Raw genomic sequence first — 8,426 nt, 5'->3', positions numbered from 1 at the left:
ACGATCCTACCTGCGATCCTACCCAAAATACGATCCTTTTACGATCCGGATCGTTTTTCATAGATAGGATCGTAGGATCGTACGATCCTACGATCAGGATCGCGATTTTAACAACCATGGTTTATTAGAAAGAAGAATTTATTATAAAGAAGGAGCATGAATTATACTTTGTTTGATAAGTACCATATCATCTTAATGTGATCCATTTTGGTATTGTTTTTACTAAGATGATTTCAAAATTTTACTTTTTTATTGTTTTGTATAAATTGTATCATTTACATAACATGACATAATTTTAAATATATTTAAATAAGATACGTATAAATTTTGTAATTAGAACCAAAACTAAAAACACGAAATTCTATGTATTATGCACTCACTTAAATAACTATTCATTCCAATTTTTTAAAATCATATGATTCATTTTTTTTTTCGATCAAATATATTTTTCTGTTTGTGTTTTTTTCTCATTATTAAATTTTATAGGTTCTATTGTTTAGTTTAGTAAATATTAAAAAAAAAAATTATGAAAACTATAATGGGCCAAAAGTATATTACTTTACAACAAATACTAATACATTAACCGTATATACCCTTCTGAACAAACCGAACCCTAAGTTATCCAACCTTACATCCATAACCTAAGCCGCCACTATCTACACCGGCGACCACCTCCCTTAACTTCATATCTGAGACCATAACCTCTTACGCTTCCACAACCAGCGCCTCTTAGTCTGATTGAAGTACCGCCAACATCTTCTTCACCTCCTTCACCGTCGCAACTGCCTAATCACGCTCCATAACAGCCAGCATCGTCTTCTCCTTTTTACTTCATAATCCTCTTTGTTCATATCTTTTAGATGAAATCAGGGAAGCGACTACAGAAGTCAGCGTTGCGGCTAACAGTAGCCCAGATCTCCAATGACTCCATTACCACCACATCTACTTCATCTCCGTCATCACTACAACCGCCACCACCAAACTCTATGGCTTCTTTGTTTCCGACCTTGGAGCCCAACTTGATATTCACTCTACCAGATCTGTTCCATCTAACTTCTCACCGAGATGGAGCTCTTCGCAAACTAAAACAACCAGTGCACACCAACGGGTATTTTTCTTTCTTTTACCACAAATCAATAATCGTTTTTATGAATTGGTGGTCAATAATCTGTTTATGGATTTTGTTTCCTTTTTTGTATCTGATTTAACTTTCGTTCTTTTGTATGTTGTACTCAGCCAGTTCTCATACAATCTTTTTTTTTTTTTTTTTTTTTTTTTTTTTTTTTTTTTTTGCAGTTTTTAAGATTTAGATTTGTTTTAACCTTTGTTTCTTTTAAGACTCAGATTTGTTTTAACCTTTACACCTTGTTAAGTCGTTAATGGAGCGTGTGTGGTTAACCGACAGACTAATCTAGGACCGACAATGTGTGGCAAAGGTTAGCTTGATGTTAATCATAGATCAATGGAGTGTGTGTGGTTAACCGGCATATTTATTAGGTGATTTTGTAACATTGAGTTTACCAAGCTAATTTGTATGGTAATTCACACATTGTTTGTGATCCTCGGCATCCGAGTCACAAACTAGAAGGACACAATCGAGATTTAAACATGCCATTGAAAAGTTCAATGAATCTCAAAGGATCTACGAATTTCAATCCAATTAAAACTTAATAATCTATTTCGTTTTTCATGATGGAAGTTGGTAAATCATCATTTACCTACCTTCAAATATTTTACAATTGGCTTACGGCATCCCTCTTTGCAATTGTAGAATACTGTGTTGGGTTCTAGCCTTAATATTTCATTTTGGGTGTTATATTAAGGACTTAAATCAACTAACTTGAATTTCTCCCTTGTAGATGTCTAGTTCAGACAACTATGGTCTTCCCGAATATGTTGGAAAAAGCTTTCCACATGAAGATGATATTCCATAATATCATACTTCACTTCTTCTAACTCCTCCAATAATTCTCCCAGACCCACATGCTTGAAGACTTGAAAAGTTCAAGGTCACTTAAACCCTATTGGCAAGAAAACATGACGATGGAAAGCCTGTATGTGCTCATGTCTTGGATATGAAGGTGAATATTGACAGGCTAGGAATGTTGGGTGTCATGTTCCCAAGGAACTTGGCTATTGACTTGGTTCTTCAGTCACTTCTCGATTCATATTGTGATTTCGTTAACGACTACTATGTAACAGATCACAACATGACCCTTATTGATCTAACCTATTTACTATTTGCTGCTGAATCAACAATGATTTGGCGCATTGGTAAAGCAAACCTGATTGGAAGATCTACTTCCCAAGCTGCCATGGGCATAGGTAATGACATGGATATTCCATAAATGATTTCTTCTCCTAAACGAAAGGAATTGGTCATGGTCAAAAATTTTGATCATAAGAGAAAAGCTAGTTCTGAGATAGTTCCATGTGCAAATGCCAAAGAGTCCAGTTGTTTCTACTGCTATTTGAAGGGAAATTGGAAACGAACTTGCCATGACTACTTGAGAGATCTAAGAGATGGTAAAGTCAAAAAGTTTGACTATGCTTCAGGTAAGTCCACTATCTAACTCTATTAAGTTCATATTTGTAGATTCTTAATACATGATGTGATAAAATTACATTTTGATGTTTTGTAGGATCAAAGGAAGCTTAAAGGAAATGCATGCTGAGTCTGATCGCTAAGAGATGGATTTCGATCGCATGGTTCGATGATTGGATTTTTGAGCTGCTACTTAAGAATTATGATAGATTGTTTAGTAATTTATAATAACATAGTTTTTCATTTGTAATTACATTGTAAGGAAAAATTTATCCGCGTTTTATAAATAAATAAAATTTTGATTTTATCTTATTTTATATTTCCTTGCAATGGCATTTGTGAAAAATTGATATTTGTATGTTTCTATTGTTAGTAGTGTTGAAAATGGATTTGATTCTTTCGTTTGTGGTAGTGTCAAAGTTTACCAAATAAGGAAAGATTCACATCGCTCAAGTTTCGAATGAACAGAAACTTGGAATCATGAAACTTGTATTGTATAATGAATGAGAACCTTAATCTTTGGGAAATTAAGATAAATTCCTTGTTCAAATGTATATGTGAGTGAAGGACTAGGAGATCAGGTACACTTGGTTGTGCATTGGTCAGGTCCACCACAAGGAACGATAAGATTACTTGTAGGGGTGAGCAAAAACTGAACCGCAAACCGAAAAAACCGAAAAAAACCGCATAAACCGAAACCGAAAAAAACCCACGATGCGGTTTTTAGTTCTGCAAAAATCGAAAATATTCGGTGTGGTGCAGTTCCTAGTCTTGTAAATACCGCAAAAAACCGAAGCGCACCGCATATATATATATATATATATATATATATATATATATATATATATATATATATATATATATATTAGGGGTGGAATTGGTACGGTACCAATTCATTTTTTTCTAAACCGTGTACCGTACCAACTACAATTGGTATAAATAAATTGCTACCGGTACCGTACCAAGTATACTTTGTACCAATTTATTTGGCTACCAACAATTTTGGTTGGTAGAAATTGGTAATCCTATATATTAACTTCTTTTAATTTTTCTATTATAAGATTTAAAAACAAGCAAAGACATCGGGATTTTGGGTAATCCTATTTACTATTTGCTGCTGAATCAACAATGATTTGGCGCATTGGTAAAGCAAACCTGATTGGAAGATTTACTTCCCAAGCTGCCATGGGCATAGGTAATGACATGGATATTCCATGATTTCGTCTCCTAAACGAAAGGAATTGGTCATGGTCAAAAATTTTGATCATAAGAGAAAAGCTAGTTCTGAGATAGTTCCATGTGCAAATGCCAAAGAGTCCAGTTGTTTCTACTGCTATTTGAAGGGAAATTGGAAACGAACTTGCCCTGACTACTTGAGAGATCTAAGAGATGGTAAAGTCAAAAAGTTTGACTATGTTTCAGGTAAGTCCACTATCTAACTCTATTAAGTTCCTATTTGTAGATTCTTAATACATGATGTGATAAAATTACATTTTGATGTTTTGTAGGATCAAAGGAAGCTTAAAGGAAAGGCATGCTGAGTCTGATCGCTAAGAGATGGATTTCGATCGCATGGTTCGATGATTGGATTTTTGAGCTGCTAATTAAGAATTATGATAGATTGTTTAGTAATTTATAATAACATAGTTTTTCATTTGTAATTACATTGTAAGGAAAAGTTTATCCGTGTTTTATAAATAAATAAAAATTTGATTTTATCTTATTTTATATTTCCTTGCAATGGCATTTGTGAAAAATTGATATTTGTATGTTTCTATTGTTAGCAGTGTTGAAAATGGATTTGATTCTTTCGTTTGTGGTAGTGTCAAAATTTACCAAATAAGGAAAGATTCACATCGCTCATGTTTCGAATGAACATAAACTTGGAATCATGAAACTTGTATTGTATAATGAATGAGAACCTTAATCTTTGGGAAATTAAGATAAATTCCTTGTTCAAATGTATATGTGAGTGAAGGACTAGGTACACTTGGTTGCGCATTGGTCAGGTCCACCACAAGGAACGATAAGACTACTTGTAGGGGTGAGCAAAAACCGAACCGCAAACCGAAAAAACCGAAAAAAACCGCATAAACTGAAACCGAAATAAAAACCCACGATGCAGTTTTTAGTTCTGCAAAAATTGAAAATGTTCGGAGTGGTGCAGTTCCTAGTCTTGTAAATACCGCAAAAAACCGAAGCTCACCGCACACACACACACACACATATATATATATATATATTAGGGGTGGAATTGGTATGGTACCAATTCATTTTTTTCTAAACCGTGTACCGTACCAACTACAATTGGTATAAATAAATTGCTACCGGTACCGTACCAAGTATACTTTGTACCAATTTATTTGGCTACCAACAATTTTGGTTGGTAGAAATTGGTAATCCTATATACTAACTTCTTTTAATTTTCTATTATAAGATTTAAAAACAAGCAAAGACATCGGGATTTTGATGTGTAGTATAGAAATTATTTATGTAGTATTGAACACTGATAAGTTGAATCAGTTAAGGTGAATCATACTTCATTCCAAAATCAAATCTTAGAATCATACTCCAAGATTGTAACTTGAGTGACATATCTTAAGAAAGGTTATAACACTCATCAAACGTAGAGCAAAAATGTTTCTTGTACATTTGAAATTGGTAAGTTGTGATGTCTTGGTTAGGACAAAGACCAACTATGACCAATTGTGTGAAGTGTTACTCTTGATGAGAATCCGCACTAACTCTTGAATATTTTTTTTGTCAAGAATGTATCTTAACAAGAGAATCTTATATGTCAAGATGTCATTGGGAGTCTTAAAGATCTTGACAAGTTTCAAGAACTAATTAAGAATAAACCTATTGTTAGTCACTGCCACACAACTTGAGGTTTGTAACCTATTGTGTTGACATATTTTTATTTATGTGTCATTTCAGTTAAAGTCGACTATGCATGTGAGTTCTATGAGTTCTCAATTGTTTGCATAGAGCAAAGCACCTTAGTCAGTGAAAGTTCATTGATCAGTAAGAGTGATTTGCTAAAAAACTTGGAAGACAAGGTAGGCCCTTGTGCTGTCAAGTGGCAAGAAATTAAGATTGAGTAAGTTCAGTCCGTATGAGGTAGATTTTGTCACTAACCTTGTCTTGTGATTATGGTTATGAAAAATTCACATGAATAGAAACACATACACCATAAAATCTAAGTGTCATAAGGTTTCTCTCCAACTCAAGAAAATGATTGTGAGGAAACGCTTTCACTAAGACGATTTTAAGGAGATAACAGTTGTGTTAATTGCATTCTCAAAATTCAATTATGATTACGACATCGCTTTTCATAGTTCGAATTATGAGAAATGGCAAATAAAGTTTGAACATTCGGAGCTTATTACTATAAGTTATGAAATAGTTTAGACACACATATGAACTTTTTAATAAAAGGTGTATGAGCTAAGATAAAGGCTTATCGAAGCATCTCGTATCAGAAATTTGAACTTTGGTAAGAAAGTCAATAAGTATTGATTTCTAGAAGTCCAGCTGATTTTGGATACATGTCAAAGTTAGTGGGAGCATAAATGCTATGTTAGTAACAAAATAATTGTTACGCTAGTGGGAGCATAATTATTATGGTAAGTGTTGCAAGTTAGCAATGTTAATCATAGAAAACAAAGGTCTCAATTCGCAAAGTTGTAGGCTTGGAAAGTTGTTTTTCTATAATTAATGAAGAGGAACTCATACTTCGTTTCAAATCTAAAAGCTTAGATTATGATATTTTAATCAAATTTAGTCAAGGATATATATGAATATTATGATGAAACGATTAGACATAAGGAAATTCTATATATGGAAATATTATAGCAAAAACAGGTCAAGTATCATGTCTTTATGTAAGACATTATGAATTGTATGCCATATGCTTTGGATATAGGATCGATTGCATATGCTATAATAGTTAGGAAATTCTATATATGAAAATATTATAGCAAAAGACTGGTCAAGTATCATGTCTTTATGTAAGACATTATGAATCGTATCCCATATGCTTCGGATATAGGATCGATTGCATATGCTATAATATTCACATGTTCTAATTTTCCAAATGCCTAGGGCATTAAGAAGGAATAAAAGACTAGAACCAGTTATTACTGAAGTGGTTAAACAACTGTCAAAGACAATCTAAGGTTCGCTAAGGATTTGTTGCTTATGGCTAGTTGGAAGTATAGTGATGAATGGACCATACTAATATAATTATGAATAGATAGGATTCTATTAAGAATGGATAGTCATATGGCAATTATGGAAAAGTTTCCATAATGGGAGTTGGATATCAAGAATCCATAAGTAAGTTAGAAACTTTTATGCAAAGAAGGTTGTTCAAAGGAATGTGCTTTGAATATGAGACTTCATATCTATGGAATTGCCTTGTAACAATCTCCGATGGAAAGTTTTGTAATTGGCAAAGTCTTTGTGACTTGTGTACATAGTCATTACAAAAGGATCACTGCATATAAGGTTGGAATATAACAGATAATAGTAAGTGGCAAGGACTTGGTATTCTCACACTTACGATAAGGATTTGGAATTGTGAAATGAGTATTGTTGGAAATGTTTACAATTGATCTATTTCACAAAGTAAGGACCATAAGTAAACATAGTGTACATGCTTGGAGCATGGGATAGCTATTTTTTTAATTCAAGTATTAAGTTGATTATTCAAAAAATTATACAATCAATAATGAGTAATCACTATGGTAATTAAATAAAAGCTATTTTATTTATACTCAAAAGTTTTGGGGCCATATATGATTAGTATTATTCTTGTGTTTCACTTTGCATGTTTTGACTTACAAAATAATAAGACTATTCAAACTATCCACATCCGATCATATGTTGGAAGTAAGTATGAAATAAGACTGTCATGAAGTGGCTTGTAGATTGTCAAAGGCATTAGACATAGCAAAAGTTTGCTACACCATTCATGAGTGCTCCTGAAATAAGATTTGAGTATTGGATTCAACCCACGCTTACCTGAATTACTTCATGGAATTTATCACGAGTAATTGTGAGATGATAATATCATATAATCTTCAAACCAAGATATATGAGTTGTTGACTACGAGTTGGTTGTGTATTGATGGCACGAAAACGCATCAATAACTTGATGTAACAAAACGTGTCGTTGTGCATGATTTGATGAGTATTTAGTACAAGAATATAATCTCAAAGTTTATCAGTTCCTTTTATCCTAAGAGGATTATAAGAGATATCTTGGGCCCCTTAATGATTCTATTTTGACTATGTGTTGGGGCCGGTCAGAACTAAATTGATGTGTTCAGTTATATTCTATGTCAGATGAGTCGGAAATCAAGAAACATATTGATGGACAGTAAGTATGACTATGTTCCATGTATTTGTCCATATATATATCTTGAGAACAGAGGATTATATGATTCCCTATCTGAAGGACGCGTCACTGACTAGGTCAGAGTTCAACATCGGTTTTTGAATGCTTACGATTGCTAAGTCGGATCGTACATATCATAGCAGACAGATCTTACAGATCACTAAGCATGACATCATATTATCTACTGAGATACAAATCTAATAGATCATAGCAGCATAGCAACAGAACCTCCGACTGCTAGTCCATGAAAACCTCACCTCTCACTGACGTATTAAACTCACCTCTCACTGACGTATTAAACAGAACCTCCGACTGCTAGTCCATGAAAACCTCGAACTATCACAATAAATAAATCTCCAATTAATAATTGGATTATCACCTCAAATCCCTTAAATCATAGTTGTATGTTAACTCTTCCTTAACTGGTCCAAAGCCCAAGTCCAAACTTGATCCAAAAAGGCCCAAAATATACAAGGCACA

General features: G+C 33.5%; 1 long non-coding RNA gene across 1 annotated transcript; it reads left to right on the top strand.

Moving 5' to 3' along the window:
- The first annotated feature begins 597 nt into the window (after positions 1 to 597).
- Positions 598 to 2,817, top strand: LOC144997622 (uncharacterized). The gene is made up of 3 exons (XR_013659870.1): positions 598 to 1,108; positions 1,860 to 2,556; positions 2,643 to 2,817. It is a non-coding gene; the product is annotated as an uncharacterized LOC144997622 (long non-coding RNA).
- Positions 2,818 to 8,426: the final 5,609 nt, after the last annotated feature.

Source organism: Lactuca saligna, chromosome 5, assembly GCF_052625555.1.
Source record: "Lactuca saligna cultivar CGN05327 chromosome 5, ASM5262555v1, whole genome shotgun sequence".
Classification (NCBI taxonomy): Eukaryota; Viridiplantae; Streptophyta; class Magnoliopsida; order Asterales; family Asteraceae; genus Lactuca; species Lactuca saligna.
Note: the sequence above shows the minus strand (reverse complement) of the source record. Positions and strands in the feature narration are given on the sequence as shown.